This window comes from Cynoglossus semilaevis, chromosome 14 (genome assembly GCF_000523025.1).
Source record: "Cynoglossus semilaevis isolate Cse_v1.0 chromosome 14, Cse_v1.0, whole genome shotgun sequence".
NCBI classification, from domain to species: Eukaryota; Metazoa; Chordata; class Actinopteri; order Pleuronectiformes; family Cynoglossidae; genus Cynoglossus; species Cynoglossus semilaevis.
In genome coordinates, this window is record NC_024320.1 from 8,558,682 (window position 1) to 8,585,474 (window position 26,793).

Here is a 26,793-nt window from a genome sequence, read left to right on the forward strand (position 1 = left end):
AGGACGGACCCACGCACCCGTTCCTGTGGTGACAAAGGACAGCTGAAACTTGGACACACGGTCGTGTCTGTCTTCTGCTGATGGTCTGCGGTCCAACAGGGTGAACGGATCACTTACACATTCATGGTTAAAGAACCAGCGCCAGGAACCAAACTGAGACACTGCAGAAATCGACACATGGTGACCGTGATTTTTAACTTCTAACTGGATCCATCGGAGAGTCAGTGTGCCAGCACTGAGCACACACACACCTGCTGCAAAGTGGAGTTTCTCCGCGGGTTCTGCTCTTCTGCACCAAGATAGAGAAAAACGAAAAACAAAGTCAGCGTTTCGTGTCATGAAGACACGGGATCTACTGTTGGGTCGCGGACTATGGTGAGTTCACTGACACAAATCCAAATGAAGGCTTCCATTACGATGATCGTCTGATCCTAATAATGAAGGCAGCACTGATGCTGGTGGAGTGGAGTTTAGAAGACGTGTCTTCCACCTCACTAGACTAATCCTACAGTTTTTACAGCTTCATGTTCATTCTCTGGCTGAAATCCCAAGTTATTAATCTTTATATTCCATCCAAAGTCCATTGAGAAAATGAGTGTTTGACTGAAGACTACACAGTAGCTCAAGGCCTTTCTTTTTTCTTTTTACTTCCTCTAAAGTGGTATTGTAAATCTCTTATTTATTATTATAAATATTCACCAATGTCCTCTGAAAAAAATCCTTCCTTTTGGTTGATCCAATGCTTCCTGGGTGGCAGGTTTACATCACAGAGGTATGTCCAAGAAAAGGATTTCACACAGTGCTTTACAAACCTGAAATCTCACTGATGGTGGCAGCATTTCATATGGTGAGAAAGCTCAGGAATTAAGGCAGAGGAACGGAGGGCAGCAAATTCTTAATCACTGCTGACGGTGACAGCATTATAACAACTTAACCTTTGCTAAGGTTGCTGATTCAGTCTTTGGACTCGATTTGTGAAAAGGGTAACTGTTGGAAAGTGATTAGCAGTCTTTTCGTCTGTGCGTCATTCATCATTAGAAAAGCTCTTTTGTCAAAAATGTATAGTGTGGAATTTTATCCACCTGAAAAAAAGAAAGAAAAACCCTCATCAACACTGGACTGTAAAACTAGCCATAATGCAGAGTTTCCCCTTTTTGGAGTCAAATCTTGCTGCATGTCACCAGGGATTTGGGGTGTGGGGATTTTGAGAAACGTCATAATACCCAGACATATAGTTTCTGTTTCCATTTTCACTGCTGTTAAAGTTCCATGAAACCAATACTGTAAAAGTCAGTGCCACTAAACCTCACAATTTGTCTTCTTGACCATGCAACTGAGATTTCAATATATTCCCTCTAATTTATTTCTTGTCAGTCACCAGAGTTTCTTGTTGTTTCAATGCCAGTTATTATTTGTGAGTTCAGGTAGTTTGGGTTTTCTTTCTGGTTTTAGAAAGTGCAACCAACACAACCAACACCAGTTTTTCAAATTTGGCTCCTGGACCCTGTCTCTGTCATGACCGTTCAGTCTCTCCTTGATACTTTAAACTGTAGTAAAAATCAAGTAAAATTTTATATAAACACATAAACGTGGTGAGAGATAAGAGTTTTCAGGGTGAGCAGGTCATTCTTCAAGTGGAAGGTTAGCACCTTTTGGCCCTGGGCAGGAAACCCAACATGTTGTATTTTTTTGGCAGCGCTACACTGTTTTTCACAGTGTGAAATATTGGGGGGTAATTGATTTATACAACCAAGGGTGTAAAACTCTACTATCTCTGGTGAAAATAGGTCTCTCTATTGTTTAAAACTTTTGTGTTTTATAGCCAGAAGTAGAAAAAAAGATAAATTTAATTGTGAAGATTAAACAAATTAATGGTCATTAACATAAATTGCAACATTAGATCAGAAATAAGTGATAGTTAACAAAAGGAGTGACAAAATTAGCATTTTTTTCTTTTTATGCAAATTGTATATGAAAAGAGAAACAGCAAAAAAAAAAAAAGAAAAAAGGAAATTTCAATTAAAAGGTGTGATTGATAATGTCACTGATTTCTATTTCAAGGTTGTGAGTGTATGGTTGTTAATCAGGAAGGTCTTGATGTGGTCATCAAAACCGTACCATCACAGAACAGTTGCCCGTGTGTGATGTGGTGGGTGGTTGGGAGTGACCAGATAAATTCACAGCAGCAGATAAAAACATCGTCTTTCACCAAATGCTGTGCACTTTGTGGACTAATCTCTAGTCCACCAATGGATCTGGCTGCTAATCCATGTCACTTAACATGTAGCAGGAAAATCTATAAGGCTTGTGCTTTTAATCATCCACAGGAATGGTACCTACAGTGTCTGTGAAAGTAGCAAAGGCAACGAGAGCAAAAAGACCAGGAGGGCTCTTGAAATTTCAGAATGTAATTGAAAAAAATAAGATTTAATGTCCGACCTCTGTAACACCCTCAACTCCAACGCATTTGTCAGGTGGAGCATTGTATTTCCTGAGCAAATTTCTGTTATACGTCAGACAACTAGGGGTATAAGAAAATATCGATACGCTGCTATGTCACGATATTTCGTTTCATGTTACATTATATTGATATTCTACAGCACTGTATCTTTTTTTTATATTAATTAACATGCAAATATTCTTGGGGTTGGTACATTTTATTTAGCTTTTATTTCTTCTCTTGAAATGTCGATCCAATTAAAAAAAAAGTGTGTTAACTGTTCTGACAGTTTTAATACAATTAAATTATGAAATATGGAATTAATATGAAAAAGTAAATAAATCATCGTGGCTGTAATACTGCAGTGTATCACAATATATTGTACTGTGTCCTATATCGTACCATCTGATTCTTCAAGTTCATGAATGGGCAGTATCAATGAGACCAGCGTTAGCTAAAAGATAAACTCAAATTAATGACATATTGGTGGACACTTAGTGTCTAATATAGAGTGAGTCTATGTGTGAGTGAGTGAGTAAGAGTGAGTCTGCCTGTGAGTCCTTCTCTGTATCCATTTCTGACTCACGGATTAGGAGTACTTTTCAGCTTGTGGCACACACCTTGACTACATCCTCCTCCTCCAGATCGGATCCTCTAATACTTTATTTATTCATATTTCAGAATTACACACTACTTTCTTAAAGAGCTTACATGAAGGCTCTCTCACCCACTGCAAAGTAAATCCTCAGTGGAGCTAAGCTGTTGTGATCACTGTGACACTCAGTCTTCACTGCACTGGCTTGTTTTAAAGTGGACCAGCAGCCAAATTCTCTCATTTAAGCCTGTGCTCTGGCACGTAGCCACATTGTGATATGAGGGAGATAGAGTGGGGAGGTGGTGGGGGTCCATTTAATTTCAGAACTGTCCCACTGTACTGTAATCACCTTCTGTGACAAGAAATACAGCGGTTTAATTTTAATTAGGCATACACGCAAAGTGCTGCTGTTTTCACACATGGATGATTTCATTGGCAATGACAATAAAAACAGGCTCCGACCGGTTTGGTCAGACTGATCTCCTGGTGAAAACACTTTGAACCAGTTCATGGTGTTGGTACCGTTAAGATCACACACACACTGATTTAACCTTGTTACAATTTTGATTTTTGCTTCACTTATTCACAGCCTTAGCTCGTGGTAGGACTCCAGTCTACCACTGGTTTAACATCACCCACTCCTCAAAACCCAGGTTCAGGGGCATCCACTGTGAAAACTGCGAAATCACTGTGCGGACTACCACTGTAGCAATCGCAAGGGGACATGCTGAAAATGATCATTCAATACCAATTTACATCAGCAGTATACAATCTAGCCCACATGGACCCCCAAAATAGTCAAAGACTATCATTTTGTACCACAATAGCGTAATCTTGTTTGGGTCTGTGATGGACCACACATTATAAAATTCTCTGACTTTTTGGACGATCATCTAAACCATTGTTTCCCAAAGACTGGGTCGCGACCCTCAGGTATGTCGCAAGAGGGTTTTTTTTGGGTCGTCTCACATCGTGTTTCCCAGGAGATTAGGAATAACGTCTATGGACTTGGGTCGCAAACGTTTGTGACCTTTAAAATGTGTCCCCAGAGAAAACGTTTGGGAAACACTGATCTAAACTAGTGAAGTCATCCACATGTCATAGAGAAAACTTTTTCTGTCCAAATTAGATGCCGCACACCTCTCACTTCACCACATCCCACATTAGAGAATTGCTTTTGCTCACCCACATTCCACATTCGCAGAGATGGGATAAAACTATTGGTGTAGGAAGTTCCAGCTGTCATGTGGACATTTCTCTCTGTTTTGTTCTGGAAATTGTGAATATTTAAAGTAACCTTTTCTGCATCCGTAGATGTCTTTGAGCTAAAATGTACAAAAATACCTATCTGTGCAACTTCTCGCAGAAAAAACATGGAAATTGAAAACACGTCTAAATGTCTACAAAATAATGGGTGCAGTTCTGTGTTCTGTAGCTGTAATGGTCGTCTCGCTGCACAGGCTGCTGCGGTGATTCTGTGCAATTACCTTTGACAACATCTCTGTAAAGTTTTGTTTTTGCTTCGTAACTCGTTTCTTCTTTACGTTGGTTCCCCTTTTACCTGAAGTTTATGTCCCAGATCTGTATGTTTTCTGCTGGTCATGTTCACTTCCTGTAGCTGATGTGGATGATGCTAACAATAAAGAGGGGAAATAACTGATTAAATTAATAAGCCTAAAAAGAGGTGTGTTGAAGTGTTACAGATAAACATTAGGACTTCTTAACATTAAGTTTAATTGTTCATTTTTTTACCATTAGTTTCTACTTGTTTTGTATTGCAGCCTATTGGAGTAGGGAAGTGGAAGTACCCAGTAAGAGACTGCAGTCTTAGAAATGTAATTGCACCAGAAGTGTAAAAGGGAAGGCAAAGGAAAGTCGGGTTATGAGAGTGAATCCTCGTCCAGCTGTAACCTACGGCGATCGAGGTTGAAGCCAGTATTATGTTGTACCATTCTCTGTGAGAACGTTTGTGCGGTATGTGAAGTGGGCAGTCCTCCTCTCATTTGTCTTTTGTTATCACACTAGCATGGCTAATGGTGTGATGTTCTGGTTATCATAATGAGCTTGTTGTGTTGACATTACTGGAGGAGTGTAAACCACCAGCACCTACACACATCTTGTCAGTGGTTCCTGTGGGAGTTTGATTTGTGCTGTAGATAGTTTTGAGTCGCTATGCCCTTTTTTAGACTGACACGCTTAGTTTATTAGCTTTGATATTTAAGTTGTTTGATGTGTTCTACAGAGAATAATGAAAATATGATAAAGAAATCTGATTGATGTAATTATTTAGTAAAGCCCTCCAAAAAAGTACCTATGTGTGCTTTGCGTAAATGGCTATATGACGTCCACATTTTCTTCTGACAGCCGCCAGGAGTCAGATAAAAGAACACGTCTATTGTAAAACCCAGCTATTTTTCTTCTGCTGTCACAGAAGCTCCAAGATCAGATCGATCAGATCAGATCGAGAAACTATTTTCCAGAATCAAGGATCACGCGTAATAGCCTCATAATGTCCCATCATCCCTCTGTGTGTTGGTCCGTGCAGAGACGGGAATGGCAGCGATTGCGGATCAATATGTTGCTGCTGTGATGTTGTTAGGGATCTGTGTTTCCTTTCTTGCGGTGCCTGTAATTTCCTCAAAAATCAATGGTTTTCAACCTGTCCTATAAATGGCATCTTTGTTCATCTGTTATTCACAATGAAACGTCCCTAATTCTTGTTAAAACCAGTGTCAATGACATGAATTACATGGTAATGTTATAATGTCCATGTTTAAGTACATATAACTTTTAGAAAACATCAACAAATATTACTTCTCTGTGCATCTCTGTGTCTTTTGCCAGACAGTCACGTTGTTGCAGGTGTCTGTTACATAACATTCAATCAAGTAACTAACAAACAATACAAACAATAGAAGCCAAAAAACCCAGCAAACTGCTAAATGGGTCTTCTGAGGAAAAGAAGCTGATAAACATTTATATTTAAAAGTCAAGTTAGCTAAAGCATAGTTGCTTCAAAATAAATCAGCTTAATTTTTCTTTAAAGTAGCCAAAAAGAGTCTGTGTAAATTTGAGATCTAACCTTTTATATATATATTATATAAAGCAAATCATAATAATGCTACAAGCTTAAATGTAAATGACTAGAGCGTAGATTACAAATAAATATTAGTTAAGACCCCCAATGCTACAAGCTTAAATGTAAATGACTATAAAGAAATATTAGTTAAGACCCCCAAAAATGCTAAGGATATAGATTACTATGAAGACAAAAAGGTAAGGATAGCATGAAGGTAGGCCAGAAATCTAGGCGTGTATTCAAAGATAAATGATTAAATAAAAAAGGTTCCCAAAAATAGCTATGTTAAATTAGAAAAAAATATAGCTAGGTTTTATGACAAGATGTAGCAGCAATTATCAAATACATGAAAGAGTGAAGCTTTAGTAAATGTTAGTTAAACTTTGTCGGCTAACAAGCAGCACTGCTAATATACGGTAAAGTATCTAAAAGTATCTGCTGACGGAGCTACTGTGTACGAAGAAAGAATTCAACTCTGGAAAACCTGAAAAAATAAATGTTATTGTAGTCAGAAAATAACTACGTTAGTTTAGAAATAAGAAGCAAATGTTTTGCGGTGAAATAGCAAACAGACATAGTTAGATAAAGTTATGACACACTATGACACAATCCAACGGTAATGATGTTGAAGTAGCTAAAAGTAGCCATAATTTTGAAACACTAGGAACACTTTTCATCAAAATTGTCATTAGTAAAAACCTGTATTTCCTTCATTGGCCACTGTTTACTGTGTACATATATCTTTATATATCTAGGTTTCCTGTTGCTGCTTGTCAGTAGCAGTTTATAACATGGCAGACTCTGGGTCAGAGACCTATAGTCTTAATAGGTGTGGATTAAATGGCTCTTTATATGTGAAGCCATCTGGGCTGTTATTAGTCCATACATCTTTTTAACCTTCCACACTAAAGAACCCGGGTCTATTCAGTCCTGTAGCATGGACGAGTAAACCCCCGCAGCCAGGAGCCGGCTCTCTTTAATGACATCATATTTTCATCCTGGACTGATTGGAATTGGATTTACAGGATTCTCCAGGATGAGGTGAAGTGCATGTGACAGTGATTGATGGTGTTTGTGCAGAGGAGACCAGAGAAAAAGGAGTGTTAGCTTAGTAGCTCATTCAGGATTTCAGCTGTTTGACGCGCTTCTTAGTGGGCACTGCTGTCAGGGCAGGCCACAGGAAGAATCTGTCACTGTGCCGCGTTTGCTGTGACATTTTCCTGCTTTCACTGAACAGGAGTCTTAAAGAGAGCAGTTCTGACAAAACTGTTTCCCCACAGTTTCCTTCAAAAGCATGTCTATGTGTGTCAATGCCTGTTTTTTTGTTTGTTTGTTTGTTTGTTTTCTTTAATGTTTTCGTTGTAAACAGCTAACCATTAACACAAGTTCATTGTGCAGTATTACACCACAAGCACATTAGTGTCTACATGAAACGTCTGTTGCACCCATTGAACCAGTTTCAAGGGCAATTCTAAAGGTCACATTTGACAAAGTCACATTGTGTCACATTTGTCACATTGTGACAAAGGCCTTGTCACATTTGTTGTACCTGTATTTTAGATAACTCATTCTGTAGGCTAACCTTTAGCTCTGCTAATGGTTAATTTGCTCATTCTTGATATCTTCAGAGCAATGATGCTGTTTCTAATCATTAAATTTAATTTTTGTAAATACTGTATAAGACTCCCATTGGCATTCATATCTCTAAAGTACGGTGCAATGTGATTTGGGTGGCGACTGCTGCCCCCGCGACCCGGAAACGGATAAGCGGATGAAAATGGATGGATGGATGGACAAACATATATATGTATTGGGTATTGGGTATGAATGCCCAAAATTATTCATACCCCTGTCAAATACAAGGGATTCCTAATTTTTTTCAGTTACACATTAGTATTTCACCTCAGATTTGACATAAATAATATATGCGGACAAGTCTGGAACCATGAGCAGCTATGTTATGTGAGGTAACACTGTGAAAGGTGTTAAATTAAACTTTGACAAAAAGTCACCATGTCCAAAATTATTCATACCCCAGTGATACTAAGACCGCTAGCCAAAGGATATTTAAACTAGCCATCGTCTCTAAGTGTCTAAAGTGTTTAATATTTTGTTTTGTCAGTTTTCGGAATATAAACTTGGTTGTCGACTTGCTCTTGACATTTCAGTCATTTTTGAGTCAACACAAGACTTGCCATGGCAAAGACCAAAAAGCTCAGTGAGGACTTGAGAACACGCATTGTAAATGCCAAAAGGAAGGGAAAGGATACAAAATTTGCCAAACAATTTCAGGTGCCAGTAGCAACGGTGCAACGTATCATCCGAAAGTTCCAAAAATTTCACACAGTCAAAAACCTCAAAGGTCCTGGTTAGAAGTCAATACTGACACCTTGGCTTGCCAGAAGGATCAAGCGGGATGTTGAAAACAATCCAAATACTACTACCAAGGCTGTCCTGAAGGAACTGAGTTCAAGTGGTGTGACTCTATCAAGGCAGACACTCCAGCGGATACTGCACCAAAATGGACGTCGACCAAGAAAGACTCCCTGCTTCAACCAAAGCATGGTAAAGCTCGTCTGACTTTTGTAAAGACCTACTTAAAGAAAGACAAAAGCGACTGGTTGTCTGTTCTATGGTCAGATGACATGGAAATTGAGCTTTTTGGGCACAGAGATGTGGCTTTCATCTGATGAAAAAGGGGTTAAGCCTATAAACCAAAAAACACAGTCCCTACTGTTAAATATGGAGGTGGAACCATCATGCTTTTTTGCAAATGGGCCTGGCAACTTGGTTAAAGTGGAAAGAATCAGTACATCAAGATTCTCGAAGAAAACCTCCAGCAGGCAGCAGAGAACCTGAACCTGAGGGAGCGTTGGACCTATCAGCAGGACAATTATCAGAAGCATATGGCCAGGGTGCTGAAGAAATGGTTCCAGGGATTTCCACGGAAACCCTCCAACCTCAAAGATCTGGAAACATTTGCAAAGGAGAAACGGTCCAGAATTCCTGCCGATACTTGCAAGAAGCTTGTGAGCAATTAGAAAAATCGTTCGGAGGCTGTGATTTAAAAAAAAGAGGGTATGAATAATTATGGAGTGTGATTTTTTTTTTCATCCTGTAAAACCCATGTTTATTTACACTGTCTATCTTAAATATATTGGTTATGGCTTCATACTTTCTTATGTGTTCTATTTAAGTAAAATCTGAAGTGAAATACTAATATGTAACTGAAGAAATTAAGAAATTCTTTGTATTTGACAGGGGTATGAATCATTTTGGCCTTAAGTGTATGGTTTTATTTGTTGAATGACCTTAATAATTTTTACAGAACTGACAGCTTTAATGCCTATCCTCAAAAGTGTTTCTAAATGTTCCTAAACTTACATCCTTACAGTATAATGAAGACCTTAGCTGTAAAAAACAAAAACTAACGTTTCTTAAGCCTTGCTCTATTTTGTGGTATTATTAGTAAATTTGACTGATAGCATGAATATCAGTTAACACTCTCTCGCTTTTAGCTGCCGTGTCTGTGACTTATTAAAATGACAAACCTCACCGGGGGCAGATTATGTCAACCCAAGCCTAAATTAACATTTTATTTAGCAGCTGAATTAAAAGCATAGTTGGAGGTTCCTGAGACAGAGTGCTGACGTCTGAGATCAGGCACAAGTTGTTAGAGCTGAGAAAGCCACTGAGGCTCCAGTCTGACTCTACCAAAGAGACAATAATACTAACAAACCTCAAATTTGTGTGACGTAAAACACACTTTCAGATGCAATGTTTTCTTTTATTGGAGTCATTCCTGGAGAAAAGTCCTGACATATATTCAGTAATGTAGTACTTCTAATCATCTCTCACACAGACACTCAGACTCAAAAACTCTCTTACAAACGAACCTATAAACTGCTCCTCTCATTGTTCCTGATATTAAAAAATACATTCTTCACAGTCTATTGATCTCTTCTGCTCTTTCCAGCAGCGATGGAAAACCCACTGTAGCATGAACTTACAGTAAATATTCAGAAATTATACTTTCAAAATAATTCTCAGACCTAGCATATAATGTTAATCCTCACAGAGCACAATTTTCCTGTTGACCGTTTCCATGTAAATCAATAGTTTCTATGAAACAATCATGAAACACTTTGGATTTTACTAGTGTCAGCCTGCAGAGTTACAACTCTGTCAATCTTTCCAAATGTCTGCTTGTTGTACGATGGCAGTCTGTAGAATTTCCCCCTGCATCTGTTCTCCCTTGAAAGGCCTCCACTGATTGGCTGCTACTTTCTATTTCCCAGCGCTCAGCCTGGTCGTGATCATCTCTATCTATGCTGCCCAGATTTTACTGGATCATTGATAATATCAGTGGCTGAAGCTGAGACTTCAAAGTCTTTCTATGACTCAGTCGGCACAGATGGAATATTCAAAACAAACAACACAAAACTGTGATGATTTGAAGCTCAACAACATGGCACAGTAATGCAATTGTCAAAGCGCTTAGTGGATTTGAACATAAACAGGGGAAGCACAACATGAAAACGACAAAGTAACAACAATGAAGCCAAGAAAACAGACAGTAACATTACTGTCATTGGACGGAGGATGCTGGTTATTTCATGACTTGTGCTAAATTTGATCATGATCGGAAAGTAGTTCTTTTTGAATTAACAACAAATCAAAGGCGCATGTAATTATAAGAGAGCATCTCCTTCAATCATATACATATTTATACAACTGTTGGAAAGAAATAACAGTAGTTACCAACAGAGTGTGCTCTAAGCCTTAGCCTAAAAGGTGTTGTTTTGCTGTTAGCAAGCAAGCTTAGCAGCCCTGCAGAATATATACAGTACAACATGAAAGCGTTTTCCAGTTCACAGTCCTTATAGGCCACTACGGTGTTATCATCCCCTATCAATGTCATTTCGGTATGTTAGCTGAACAGTGTTGGTCTGTTCATTCACGTCCCCAGGCACTACACTAGAGGTGTGTTCACTGATGCAGTTATATGTTACATGGGAGTTGGGTTATTTGCTCCTTAAATACATTTAATTCAAATAGTGAAATTTTTTGTCTCTCCCTCTCTCCTTCTGTCTCTGTATTTACATAGATATATATCGCTATATGTCTATCTATCGATTGAATGAAGGTCCAACCTTCCAGAGTCATAAAACTGATGTGTTTCTGTTATTTTTCAAAAAGTTCATGCGGAGCCTAATGTTGATCTTGTAGCTTCCAAAATAACAGCTTGAAAAATAACTATATAAATTGTTTTTTTCTTGTTTGAAAAATAAAAATGCAGCTTTTGTTCTTTTTATTTTCACAGCACATAATAAAGTCTGGGTAGAAAAAAAATCTCTGTAAATTTAATTCTAACTCTCCTCCTCCTCCTCCTCCTCTCCTGACTCTAATCCTCTTCACTGAAACCCTGCGTGGTTTCACACTCACTCAGATTTATGCAGGGAAGAGGATGTGGAGGCAAAGTCCTGCTGCTCTGTGGTTCCTGAGTTAAATGAGTGAAACACAGAGAGAGCAGCTCCGTCAGTCTCTCCGTCAGGAGAACAGCTTTGACTCCTCTACTCTATAGAAACCATATTCTTCTTCTTCTGCTGCTGCTGCTGCTGCTGCTGTAGTCTGGAGCTGATATTTACACCTGACTGGATGAATACTTGATGTCAGTTACCATCTGCTCCCAGTTCCATGTGGACCTGACTACACTTTTCCCATCGTCATGTGTTTGACTCGCAGGCCTAATTATAGACTCACCACTGCTGAACCACGGTGTGTGAAGACAACACACAGAACATCGTGGATCTACCACTAACAAGATGCTGTGCTAATGACTTAAGGTGATGTAAACTTGAGAATCTTAATCGGTGGAGTCCCGTATGTAGATTTGACATTTACTCCTCATCTGGATATGAACCAAAGTGAGTGTGAAAGCAGCCACATTTAATGATCTCCTGATCTGATCCCAGTTGGTCTTGTTAATGCTCTCCTCTCTGCTGCAGCAGGAGAAAAATATTCACAATGACTGACTGACTGACTGACTGACGCTTGCTGATCTGACCTTCTGGTTAGAACAGATGCTGTGTTTAAACATTGAAAAGAAGAACCTTGATCTGCTGCTGCCTCTGCTCCTCATGTTGAACCTCATTTCAGCAGCTGCTTTCTTTTCATACTAGAAGATTACTTTGTTAAAGTGAAATTCAGTAAAATTCTTGAATGAATACTGAGTCCAACAGTGTGCTTTCTCTCTTGAAAACTTGACATTGCATGTTAGTTTTGTAGAAAAAAAAAATATAGTTTGTGTTTTGACTGTGAGCTTGTGCCCCAGAGGGCCTCAGTTTGTGCCACCGTTTTTCTGCCACTGCATTAGCTTGTACCAATTTTTTTTTCTGCAGTGTAATCATTATAATTTACACTAATCAACCTATGTCAATGTACTTCGTATACTACTACTACTACTATATGGTCAAAGAAACAACAAATACAAAAACTGTATCAAAGTCTATCAGGGCAACTTCACCTGCTGTTTTTCCCCGTACCACATATTTATTTTGCTAATTTGTTGTTTAAACGTGTCCCTGTAGAGGCACATACGATCACAGTAGAGGATGTTTCCTCTCAGCAGCAGCCATGAAGTCATGATCATAGAAGTGTGTTTGGTTTAATCACTCTTAGAGGTATGTTAATCCTCAGGTTTTCTTAATTCTTTCTGTTGTGTTCTGACGGTCACAGCAGTTTACTTTTCTACTGTGAAACTGCATTTACGCTATTGATTTGACTTGACTGCATTAACCAGGTAGAAGGCTGTGCTGTTTAAATGGAAATCAATGAGTCACAACGTTGATGGTGAGGCTGAAGGGTAATTATTAGGGCCATGGGGCCACCAAATTAAAATCGACAGATGGTTTTTTTTGTCATTTTTTAAAGGGCCTTGAAATGAACAAAGTAACACAGGACGGGTATTCTCAATACCGCCACCATTTTGAGGCTCCTTGTTCTGAAAGACAACAGGACGTGGACTCTTGGGTTTAACTTTAATAAAACAGCAGTTGTATTGTTGTCATGTTGTCATGTCAATTTAAGGAAACAAGTCCATTGCATCCATCTTGTAAACCCAGCAGGAAGTTGTATATTTGATTTAATTTTGGTGTCAGTATAAACATTGTACTTTTGTCATCTCTCCAGTAAGAACCCATCATTAGAACTTGCTATGTTTTTGACAACAATACCAGTACAATTAGAGATAAAAATCAAGGTACGAGCGGATCGAGACACTACTGCTGTTGTGGAACCCTCATATCTCGAGGGTCCACTGTATATGAAAACAACAGTCTCTACCTTCTTTTGGCCTGAAATGTGAACCTTGTCTCGACATCAGCAGCCCACATGCTGTGCAGCATGACTGCCTCCTTAGATTACTTTTATATCATCTGTCACATTTTGTTACCTTCAGAGGAAGGGTAATGGAATGGGGCCGGGGCTGATGCCTGCTTCGACCTTCTCTAATATGTTAAAGTCCATACATTTTTCACAGCGTGGCTGATTAAACTTCCTATATGACGTTTCATATTTGATCAGCTCTAGACTCTCTGGGTTTTACTTCCTCCACAGTCGCCGTCAATATTCAGTTGGTCCCCACTACACATGCACATCTGCTCTGTGTGGTGTCATTGCCGTGAATATTTTGTTATGCTTGTTTGCTATTTCCAAGGCCAGTCCTAGCTTACCTTGCTAACACCCTCAGCCTTGTTTGTTCTTTTGTGTTGCAGTACTGCCTGGGTCTACAGGGTCACTTGCCTGTCTTTTATGATTTTAATTATTTAACTGGAGTGTTTATCCTTTAATAACCTGAAAGGATGTGATCGCAATCGTAATTCTTCTGACTGGAAAACATTTTTAATTTTACTCATAGAAAACAAATTACATCAGTTGGAAAGGCAGTTAAAGACATATTTGACAGTGACAGAAAAAACATAATGGAAAGGACTGTGATAATCTTTAGTTCTGTGTTAAAAGCAGCCAAATCTCTGCTTTCATATGTCATCAATAAATTAGCTTTTTAGCAGAAACTACCCTGATAAAGTGTTTCACAGCTGCACCTGCACAAAGGTTCCACACAGATGTGTAATAAAAACTGTCCATCGGAAGAACCATAATGTCCTGAGCGGAACTGTTTCCGTGATTTTGCCTGGAGGGTTAATCTCCATAATCAGATCATTTTTCACTGATTTATCTCTGCTGTCATCCATCTTGCCTGAGAGAAATGCAGTGTTATCGATACCTGTTGACCTTTTTCAGCACTGGAAAATTTGTTGCTGACTCTCTAAATAAGCTGACCCTTAAATGACATTTCTCACAGCAGTGGAGCTTTTGCAGTATCGGCTTTACATTCAGAAACTCACAGGGCTGTGGACAAATCAAAATGTCTTTGAAACCTCTGAACTATTTAAATAATAGGCATTATTTAAGCAAGTATATATTTTTCTGCTAAAAATGAGTGATGATAGATGATAGACCTAGATTTTCCATGCTGAAATATATATTATTTAACCAAAAACAGCAAAAGGTAAAATAGGAATACAAAATAAAAAGAAAGAAAGAAAAACAAATAACAGGAAATGACCAATAGTTATAATAGTTCAACTACAAAAATGTATAATTAACAGGGATAAAAAATCATTGGAAAAGAATGACAAAATAAGGCAAAAAAATTAGCCTGATGTTAGTCATCAATAGATCATAGAAGCTAAATGTTACCATATTTTTAGCCAAATAGCCATTTGTATATATCTGTAGGTAGTAATAACTAACAAAATTAGAAATTAGGAACCAACACTAGAAGCTTAGATTAAAAACCAAAAACTCAAAGAATGTCTTTCAGATGTCTGAGTTTTTTAGTTTAAAATTTTAGTATACAAAGATTAAGCTAATTACACAAAAGCTAGGAAATAGGCTAACTACAGTAAAAAAAAACGAATGCATATTGGCATTAGACAACATTATACGCAATGACAAAATTACTATACAAAAAGGAATAGCTAAAAGGAGCTAGCCTCCTGGTTTCTTTGAACATATTAGCCGTACAATAATTGCTATAACTGATGGTCACAGATTTTACTCCCCTTCTTCTCAGTCCCCCTGAACTCCACCTTGATGAAGAGTAAAACCTCCGCTGTGCTTCAAATAAACAAGAAAAATCAAACTGTGGGTGTGTTCCAGGAAAGACAAACAGCCATTCTTTGCCAAGCTCAGCTGTGTTATGTTCACCTCACTTTCTCATCCTCCCACCTCCATCTTCCTCACCCTTCCTTCTCACAAGTTTGATCCTCAGCTGCTCTCCGTAGAGGCTTTATTGCCTTTCCTAGCTTTATCTGTCTGGCAGGCTGAAAAGGTCTCACAGGAAGAGATTAGCAATCCAATAACACGTGGAGCATTTACCCCAGCTGCAGCAACAGCAGCATCAGCAGCAGCAACAGAGGCAGCAGCAGCATGACAGGAAAATAAAATATTATAACAGAATTCAGATCTTTGGAGTCATGAAAACAATAATAGATCAGGGATGGCTCAATACAACTTTTTTATGTCAGACTGTAACTTGGAGAATCTGCCGATACTGATATCAATGCGATACCACCTTTTCTACACCAGCATGCCACTGACTGACATTGGGGAAATGATAGTGTCACTGTTAACAGCATGTCGTGTAAAGTTGAGTTGAGCAGTTGAGCTTAGGTATCAAACGGGCTGTACTTGTTTTTTTTATCAGTGTTTGATTCTGAAATTTTGACCAATATCAAACCGATACCGATCCTGAGTATCGGGTTGTATCTGATTCATGTCTTTTATGGGAACCCAAACTCACACAGTAGAAGACATTTGCCACAAAATTGCTTAAGATTCTCAAGAATTTTCCCTTTGTATGTTTTATCTCCACCATCTGTGATATAAAACGATCATGATGGTTTGATGATTCCTGGACATCTAGTAGAGTCCATGTCTTGAGGTGTCGGGACTGTTTTTGCAGCAGTAGAGGGGCAGGTGGCCATAACGTCATGACTGAATGGTGTATGGCCTCTCTCTCTCCGTTATTACCTGACAGCTGGTATTCACCAGTCCATTTTTGAACTGGATGCTTTGCCGGTCTGAAGAAATTAAAAACATTTGGTCGATTAACAACAAAATGGGTCGTTTTCTGCCTGTGATGGTATAAAACTGCAAAAGTCTGCCTTTTGATGTAATGCGTAAAAATATGTGAAGCATTTCTACAGCAGATGGCTTTGAGTAAAAAAAAAACAACTTTTATATCAGTAAAAAAAAAAGGGAATTTGAAAGTTAAGTATTTGCTTTTCATGAAAATATCTGAAGATATATTTTTGGTTATTTCCCCGTTTGTTTTTAGAGCTCAAATATAAACATATATATATTTAATTAATGAGTGCAATACACAGTCGTCCTCATGTTCTAAGTTGTGTCATGTCAGGAAGGTCTAAAACAGTGTTTCTCAAACTTTTTCTGGGGGCCCATATTTTAAAGGTCACAAACCTTCGCGACCCGAATCAACAGACATTATTTGTAAAATCCTGGGAAACATGATGTGAGACGACCCAAAAATAAACATTAAAATCTCAACGCAGACTGCTATGTGGTGAACCCTGATAAAGGGACAATTCAAAAGTGATCATTCTTCTTCTGCTAAATGATGGCCCTCATAATTAAGGCCGCACAAAACATTAAACAAAAGAAGTGTTTTAGCAGGTTCTCCAAAAATATGATTGGCATTAGAAGGTCCACACCTGTGTATAGATCCTATGATCACTAACATGATTCTAAATTTACTTCTTGTGTGAAATCAGACCAATAAATCAACAAACTCGGCTCAAATCTGCTGTTTCCATGAATATGTAGTTATTTTTATTCTACTGAAACACAAGCAGGAATACAAAGCTCCCCTAGCCTCGGTGTGTGAGCCGCCTGGCTACGCCATAAATCCCATCTGTCTTTGCAGCGCGTCCTGTGCAGTGAATCTATGCTCTCACCTCTGCTTCTTATCTGCTCTCTGTCTTTTCTTCAATTTCAAAAAGGACTTGTGTTCAGAGATAAAGACTAACTTTGTCAAGCACCGACTGTAGCAAATGGGATCAGTTACTGCAGTGTTGCTAGAATGTGGTCCTCTCCTCATGACACAGGTTTGACTTTTTTTTATCTATTGATTTTTTTCCCATTCTGATCTGCAATTATGTCTTTGATACATTGAAAAATCTCCCAATTCCCTGTTTTCATCTAAGTGTAAACTGTTCCACAGCTTCCTTTTTGACAGTAATAATACTGTATATATAAATACTCTGTGCTAAGTGCTAAGCACTGCCTGAACATGAGTTTCAGCTGAGACATTGCGTGGTCATTTACCTGCCTGTGAGATGAGGGACAAATAAGAACTGGAGATTATTGTATAGAGGTGAAAAGGACAGATTGCACCACACAGAGAAGTGATTGTTACATGTGTCTAGAGGTCAAAGATGGAGCGGCAGGATCCCTGTTCCAGGATATCATCATCCAGTGTCATAGTAAAATATTACTGCAGAAGAATAGGACATTAATAATGACTGGAGCCTCGTTTTTATTGTTTATTAGGACATTAATAATGACTGGAGCCTCGTCCAATCATTTTATTGTTTGCAGTGAAAAATGACGTATTTAGAGAAGTGGTCTGAAGGGTCTCTGCTGTGGTGTTGATAAAGGAATAGTTTATTGTTTACCCTTTAGATCTTTTAGATCAAAAAGTCTCAGGAATAGCTGGTTTATGTTTACGAAGGCTGCCTCTGTATACTGTAGAGATATGGTTTCTATGGCCTACTCCCTTGGTTTCTAGTGTACTGCAGATGCCCACAAGGGAGTCTCTTGGGGATTTGTTTGCAGGAAGTAAAATGCTGTAATATTCTGTTTAAAGTGCTCCAGTGTGTTCCAGTGAAAATCCCAGACAAATTTACAAATGTATTGTTTTTGTTTCAATTTTCAAATATGGATCACACATCAAAACACACACACAGGAGGGTGGTCTGGTTAGGTTATTTGACCCATGTAATTTAGCTCACTTCATAGTAAAGCTGACAGCAAAACACTCATCAATATAGCACATAATGCTATAAAGTCAATGTAGCCATGCATTCATCTACTGCCATGTTTAAATCCAACAGGTGCATTGTTCATTATTACATTACCATTGTACGGCATTAAATGCACAAAGCTATTTAGAAGTAAACTCATTAGCTGGCTTTTGCTACAATAGTACCGCTATAGCTTTCTATAGAGTGTTTAATATTATATTATTCTGACTTTTTACTTTACTTATTGTGATGTATTTAAAAAAAATATTTTTTCTAAACTCTGAATTTAAAGATTTAAGGATTGATTGACAGTTCTCCAAATTAGAATGTCAGTTATCATGGAGCTAAGTAAAAAAAGTGCGTAAATGGGTTATATATCTCAATAATGAAAATTTGTAATAATCTTTTCTTATGTTGTATTATGTTAATGATGTAATATTTTGCAGGTTTTGAAAGTTTCCTTTAAGTGTTGCTTTAAAAAAATCTATACATCAATAAGAATGTTTTTTGTTCGTTAAAAGTGAAAGGTAAATTGTCATTAGTGACATTTAGCTAAGCTGTGTTGGTCCGATAGAGAATTAATTTCCTTTTAATCAATACTGCCATGCTTCAGCGCGTTTCATATGTGTTTTAAATACCACATGTACTATAAACAAATACTGCTTTAGGTGAAGAGAGATGATTGACAAAGTGAAAAAAAAACTTTATGTAAAGTAGGTTGAACACAGCCTGGAATATTCATTTTAAGTTGATGATGATTTTATGAAACCTTTGTAAGACACTGACCTGTCGAAATTTAAAACCGATGTCTTACATAGCAAAAGATACCTTGACAAAAAAAATTGTCACAAAAGAGCTGAAGAATTATCTTACAAATAATCATATTATTATATATTATATCATCAAATAAATTACAAAAATGCAACAAGTGAAACAAGCTATCAGATTTACCTGAACGACGAGAGAAAATAGCTAATTGTTTATCTGTCAATGTAGTATTTATTACTCTTAAGGTAGCTGTTAAGTAAGTCGATAACAAGTCCTTGGATAGACCAACTTTAGCAAACTACAAGTTCCTGTAAAAAGATCCAAATCCCCTGGATTAACAACTACTTGTGTTAGCTTGTTTCTTGTATTTGTTTGTTTCCTGACACTGAGTTGTTACAAAGGCCTGGACTCTTCTCTGTGTACTTTTGGATTAAACGCTGGCTCTTCAATAATCCATGACTGTGTACTTGTCAGAGCAGATTAGTGACTTTAATCTCTGGTCTGTGTCCTTCATAACAGACATTACTGTTGTCCGTCGACTCAGTACAAAGTCCCAGCTCAATGCAGCTGATACTTATGTTTCTCACTGTGTTGCTGTCTGTCAAACATTGGCCTTTTCCTTCCGCCTCCAGTGTCAGAATCACTCACTTTGACAATTTCCCCTGAAGTCACCTTGTTGTGGGAATTTGGTGTTTCGATAAGAAGAGTCTCTAAATAAAGTTGCTACCATCATCATGGACAGGCAGAGGAGGGAAATACAGTGAAGTAAATCAGGGGGTCATCTGTACACACTGGAGAGGACTTACTGTATTATGCAAACAGATTTGTGCAAGTGACAGATTTGTGCAAGTGATAGAATCTAGAAATGTGTCTCATAATGAATGGAATCACATGGCAGGTGATTGTAACCCCCCTCCCTCCAGTGTAGCTCCACCCATACTACCTTACCTTACCTTACCTACCTGTGTGAGGACCACCATTTTCTCACATGACATACGTGACTGCAGAACTACTATTATATCCGTCCCAAAAACTAAGCACAGCTGCAGTGTTGTTGTTGGCTGAGCTTCTCATATTTCACTATACTGTTGATATAAAGTGCTGGATGTCACTTTGAATTAGTGTAATTATGGCAACCGGTTCATTGGCACACAGGTTCATACGATTTAACGTCATTCAGTGTCAGCCTAGGTTTAGTCAGCGTTAAACGAAGACTGTTTGATGTAACCGGGCGTTGTAAGTGCACTGTCTAAAGTAGGTGTGGTAAATTGTTCTTCTAATCACAGCAAAATCCAGCACGTTCTGAATTTTGTTCTGGAGCTTTTGTTTTGGGTCTGAATTTGGCTGTTACATGATTGGACAGTCATTTGTTTTCCAGCAGCCATTTCTCTATCACCATTCAACTGTTGCTATGGGGATGTGATGCTGTCCTCAAGACTCGCTCCTGCCAAAGAGGTGGGCGGAGCTCATTATCTATTTGGGGTCAAGGCACAGAAATGGCCTGTTTGGAACTTGGCTGTTGATTGGGTGTCTGAAGAAACAAGGACCTGGGGATGGCTTGATACAATGCCCGATACCAATACTGCAACTTGAGTATCTGCCAGTACCGATATCAATACCGATACCTTATTTTTTTTAAATTTGCTTAATATGTAAAGTTTAGTTTACTTTAGTTTAGTCTTTTTTTAAGACTTTTAGACATTTTTTGTCGTCTTTTGTTAGGACTGTCGGCATTAGTAAAGTGTGATATTATCTCGTCACTGCCCCCTACCTTTATGCCATTCATATTCACAACATATCTCTGTTCTTGGTTGGATGCTGAGGTTCAACTCGTTTTTTTCTGTTGTAGATCATTACTTTGACTGTCTGATGCATTCACAGACACTGTAGTTTAAAGTCCAATTTTTTTATACCTCTATTTGGAAGTCACCTTTCACCTGTTTCACCTGTTTTGGAATTTTACATAGACTGGACAGCTATAACTTTTCAGTTGTGTAAAAGAAGAGAAAAGAAAGCCCTTTTTGTTTCAAACTAAAACTGCCTCAGTAGAATTTGTAGTACCAAGAATGTTTCTCTGGACTTCAGCTAAATATAAACTGCGAGGACACACTGAGCCCACACACTCTTTTAATATGAATATTTATGTACAGACTTGATTGCCATCCACGCCTCATAATTGCTGTGCTACACTTGTGGCCCATAGAGTGAGTCTTGTCTTCCAAAAAAGGCTACTATTGACTCCCCTCTATCTGCCGACGCTGCTGGAAAATCAGCGAGGATCAAGGAGGATAACAGTGTTTCAGACAACAACAGTGTGCTACAACTTGATTAGCTGGAAAAAAAAAAAAAGACGTGCAGAAATGCAGAGTAAACCATTAACCCAACTGCTTTAATGTTGTTTTTTAACCCTAACCCTTGTGAATCTAAGGCTTTTTATGAGAGAATTGGGGTTGAAATTAGTGTAGAATAATCATGAGGACAAAGAGTTAGTGATGAAGTGTGCGATCAGAATGATTGATGGGTTCAAGGTGATTATATCAGTGATCAGAGGTGTATGCTGTGGAGACAGTTGAACTGCCTTTGGTGAGGTGGAAGTTAAATGGAGACATTTCAATGGCTCTTTGCCTCTGACTCTCTGCTAATTTCAGACCTGGGCTTTCTGCCCCAGCTGTGGTCCAAGTCCCACTCTCCCTGAACAGCAGATTGATTTCTGGCCAATCTGAGAGTGAAGACTCCAAGACACGTAGCCAGGGTTAAGTGATCTTCTTTGATGAATTCAAGTGTCTTGTCTTAACAACTCTTATGCCAATTATAGCTGTAAAATCTTTGTCACTCTGGGGAGAAAAAAATGATTCAAAGATCATTTTGCTAAAAGGGAAAATTACCCAGAGCCTCTTTCTCCCACTTTGGTCTGAAAAGTCAATGTCAGTGGTACTTTGTTAGAAAAGGTTAAAACGGCCATTAGAATTCAGGCCACAGCGCTTCTCATTTATTAACCAAATCGCCTGGTTCTTTATTGGATCTGATCCAAATTTAAGGTGACACTGGCTGCAGGTTTTCCATCACAGAATGTCATGTAGAACAAAGGCTGGTGTAATATGATCTATCTAACTCCAGCTTTGTCTTTGGCATTTGGCTTAGGGATCAACACAAGTAGAGCGTTATCGTCCGTCTCTCAGTAGCAGGAAGTAAATCTGTGTACGACCGCGACAGCAACGTTTTGTCTTCATTTCCCAGGATAACCTGGAAACAACAACACTTGTTAGATTAATGTTCCTCTCATAACTGGAAAAATGTAAAAGGACTTTTGTGGCAGTGACACCTCTTCTACTGATTAATGTATTGAGTTAAAGGACCCATGTTGCGGCTTTGATGAGGCAATTTGTACGGTTCTGCGTGAAAAACAACAGCAGTTCATTTTATTGCAATGAGCCTCTGGGGAGGCCTCAGCACGGCTGCCACTGGGTACAGTTAGGAGCTGAGCAAGATAATAAATCACAAGCTGTAGCTCTGCCAGGGAGGGGGCGCTGTTGCAGTTCACACTTTAATGGCTCGTCAGCTGTTTGTGGGGGTGCAGGTTCCAATCCACCAGCCACCAGGTTCCACTGAAGTGCACTGAGCATCGCACCGTCCCCACACACTGCTCCCCCGGGTGCCCTGCTTGAGCTGCCCTCTGCTGACTAAAGTGATGGGTTAAAGGCGAAGGACAAATTTGATTGCAGCGGTGTGCTGTGCATCAGCGACAATAATTCATTTTCACTTCCATTTAGATGCAGAGTTTGAAGCTAAAGTCTGGTTCTAGTCAGTAATGAATTCCAAATCAAGGACTTAACAGCACTCTCTCACTCCAGCCACACATAAATGTCACCCGCTCGACTTTTTTCCACCTCCGCAGCATCTCCCGCCTCCATACCCCACTCTCACCCAACAGTGCTCCTACCCTTGTTCACACACTGGACACATTCCGCCTTCACTACTGTAACACACTGCTGTTTGGAGTCGCAAACGTCACTTAGTCACATGACTCCTATCATGAATTTACTCCACCAGCTTCTCACAACATTCTGCGTCAAAGGCCCTTGGGTAACTTGTCACCCTCCTCCACAGTAACCCTAACCCGTCTGTATACTGTACACTGATTACCATGGATGGCCGGAGCCCTCAGCTTTCCCACCTCACATCCAGAACGCTTAACTGCGTCACCCATTTCAGGTCGACTGTTTTCTGTATGTCTCAGTATTACTTTTTACGTAATCCAACTTATTTTATATACTATTTTGTTATAATATATTTTATTCTCTCTGTATAGTGACCTTAAGGGTTCTTAAGTCTCTGTAAAATAAAATGTTATTATTATTATTTTTATTATTATTATTACAGAGGTTACTCCAGAGCTCTGGTTGTGCAGGAATATTTTACAGCATGTTTGCTGTCAGTACTGTCCTCGAAATGTCTAATGGAGCAAGATGTCCAAGTGGAAATGTCTGTTGGACTCCTTGATGGCATTTCAGGGGAATCAAAATATGAGAACTGTTTCGAAGGTTTAATGAGTTTGGTGGAGAAGCCCGTAAAGGTTTGCAGCATTTTTCAAACACCCAAATGTAGCTCAGTTCACTGTGAAACCTAACTAGCTTTAGCTACTGCACCTGCTTGAATCCAGTATGCTCTCTCCACAAATGATGGAGATCAAACACATGTTTTATCAAGAGTGTATAAGGTTTGTTACTGTTTGTGTGTACCGGGGGCACCTAGCTTGACTTGGTCTGTGTGTACCGGGGGCACCTAGCTTGACCTGGTCCTACTAGCTTACAGTACTTACAATGCTTTTGCAAACTCCTAAAGTTTAGATCGTTTGTTCTGCAGAAACCTTTGGATTTTTCCTCACAGATGTCAACTTGCCACTGTAGTATAGTACAGCTACAAGAAACATGTTACTCATTGTTTATGCGTGCTGTGTGGTGTATCAGGAGACACTTTCTCCTGCGCAGACACAACGGAAGGATTTTATTTCAGCGAATACAGGATTAAAGCTTTCCTTTATTGTGTTTTGTATATGCACACTGGTGTACATGAGAAAAAAAAGGAAAAAGTGTTCTCCCTTTAAAAAGTAAAAAAGGCAGGTATAAATAACACATTAAAATAATAAACTGATAGTTATACTGTACAGTCAGTGTTTTAACAAAGTCCAGAGACAGTTAACACTGTGTGAACATTTTCTGTGTTTGGTGGAGGGAGGCATGGCAGAGGGTGGGGGGGGGGGGGGGCATTTGTAATTCCCATGGAGACTCCTGTACCTTTTTCCTGGTGGTAGTAGAGAGAAAATACTTTTTTTTCATCTTGAGTATTTTGTGGTGAATTTAGTTGCTTCCCAGACAGGTTTTCAATTGTTTCATTCTTCACAAATGACAAACGCATGACTTAACCTAACTGGCCTGCCTGCAGTCTAGGTCAGTTTCCTTATGAGAGTGTGTGTGGCTCAATGTGCAGAGAGAAGACGTGGACAGTATAAGTAGTGTGAATGGGTAAAAGACTGGTGAATATGGCCTGGTTCCTCCTCATTTTTTCTTTCTTTTCTTTTGTTCTTTCTTTTTGTAGTTTGTAGTCCAGTTTTTTTTCCCCCTAAAGCAGTCATAATGGTAACAGCACAGTGTCACCCGGTAGACCTCGTGTGAGAAGAATGTCAGCTGAGTGGAGATGAAGCAGCGTTAATGTAAATGATCAGAGCTGACGAAAGAGTTCAGCTCCACAGTAGACGAGCGCGGACGACACACTGGTGATTTATTCAGGTATTTTATCAGTTGCTGTTTACAGTCAGAGAGGCATAAAGAAAATGAACGGTAATCACTCTCACTCAGATAGTGTAGAGTGTCAGTTTGATGTTTGTGTGTGTGTGTTTCTCCCTCCCCCCTCCTTAAACCCCAGCGGCAGAATCAACCACCTGGAGACCAGAACCTCCTGGTAATGTTGTAACACCCCGTTCACAGCTGACAGCTTCGGGAACATCACTCCACAGAGGGAATATGGTCCCATCAGCCTTTTACTGGAACTCAGATTCCCCTTCACCTGTGTGAGGTGTGGCTGGTACTTCATACAGATCTAAGTTGTTTTTTTAGTCTTCCTTTTTTCTGCTCTGTCATTTGACAGATGCTCTTCCTCATCTCATCACTAATTATTTTTCAAACAACAAGGTCTTTCGAGACTTTCTTCATAAATGTATTGATATAAGATGTTGTCCATTCATCCATTTTCATCCGCTTATCTATTATTTGACCTCCACCCAAATCACATTGCATCGTACCAACCCCCCCAAACCTTCCTGCAGGTGGTGAGTCCACTGGAAGGTACCAACCGCCCTAACCTGGATTCACTCTAACCCAGGAGGTGAACCCTGGGGTTCCACACCAATGACAGAGACATTGCCTCTGGGCCAAAGCACCACTATAACATGTTGTTTGAAAACTAATTCCAACAGAAAATAGATTTCATTGGAGGTATGAAATGTATGTTAAACCTGTGAAGAAGTGAACCTATAAAGGCAGCCATTTTGATTAACAACTATTCATAGAAACTTTAACTGTTGATTTTTCCTTTGGAATGTGGTGTAAGACAGACCTGGTTGTCAAGCTGCAAACGAGTTCATCACTTTATGAACCATTCTGTTTTATACGATTCTAGTCAACTTTATTCATATTGACCAAACACAACCACATTTGACCTGACTGAAAATTCTAGACAACAAAAGCGAAGGAAAGGAAAGTGAACTCCTTGTCATTGTGACACAGCTCACCACTGCACACAACCAAATGTGACCTCTTCTTTTGACCCATCACCAAAGTGAACAGTGGGCAGCTTTAAGGACCAGGGATCAGTGTGTGGGGACGGTGCCATGATCAGAGCACCTCAGTGGTAACTTGGCAGCTGGTGGACTCAAACCTGAAACCTTCCAGAGTCAAGTCCGCTTCCTTAACCACTAATCCACCACTGCTGAAAGAGGGATGGTCCATACTATAGATATATAGGTATATATATAGATAGGTTGAGCAGTTGGGCTTAGGTATCGAATCAGATGGACTGTATTTTTTTTTTTTTTACAGAATTCTTTTCTTCTGTTAAGTCATTTCTTGTCAGTAGGAAACCTATATTTAACACTAATTAATTTTAATAAAGGATCCCTGTTTGACATAATGGACTGACAGTCTACGAGCAGGTTAAGAGGACTTATTGACTTCAGTATGAGTGAAAAGAAATAATTAACAGTAGAGTTGTATAAGATTTTCTGTCCATTTCTCTAATGGAAAAATAACAGCTCTATTTTTTCCATTTGTACGCGTTAGTTCTCCACGTGAGCTAATTAGTTGGTTTTTTCTTTGTTCTGTTTTGGTTGGTTTCTTTTGTTTAGAGGACTGGCATGAATGGTTTTACATACACACACTCCCCCACACACTAACACACACACAAACACACATCTTTTTGTGTGTGATTTTACTCTAATCTTTATCCTTCTAAATCTTCATTCATTCTGTGGGGGATTACAGTCACACAAAGATTCAAAACTTAAGAAAACGCAGTGTTTCATGATTATGATCAGTTATGGAGACATTGAAACCAGGATTCTGGAATTGGATTTTCACATTAGTAGTCTCTCAACAAAGTAAAATAAGATTAATGTCAGTGCTCTTAAGGAACATCGGGGTATGTAATGTTGTGATAGAGAATAATATCACAGTTGGGGAATTCAGATCAAGCCCAGAAAAGAAAAGTGAAAAGAGTTTGAGACTGTTTGTAGAAAAAAGGGCTCAAC

General features: G+C 39.0%; 1 protein-coding gene across 1 annotated transcript in view; it reads left to right on the top strand.

Annotated features, from left to right (window-relative positions):
- The first annotated feature begins 242 nt into the window (after window positions 1-242).
- LOC103389428 (beta-1,3-galactosyltransferase 1-like) overlaps window positions 243-26,793 on the top strand; it is a 74,173-nt gene continuing 47,622 nt past the window's right edge. Inside the window, exon 1 of the mRNA XM_008324827.3 lies at window positions 243-375. The gene's annotated coding sequence lies outside the window, so the exon portion shown is untranslated. The remainder of the gene's footprint in view (window positions 376-26,793) is intronic.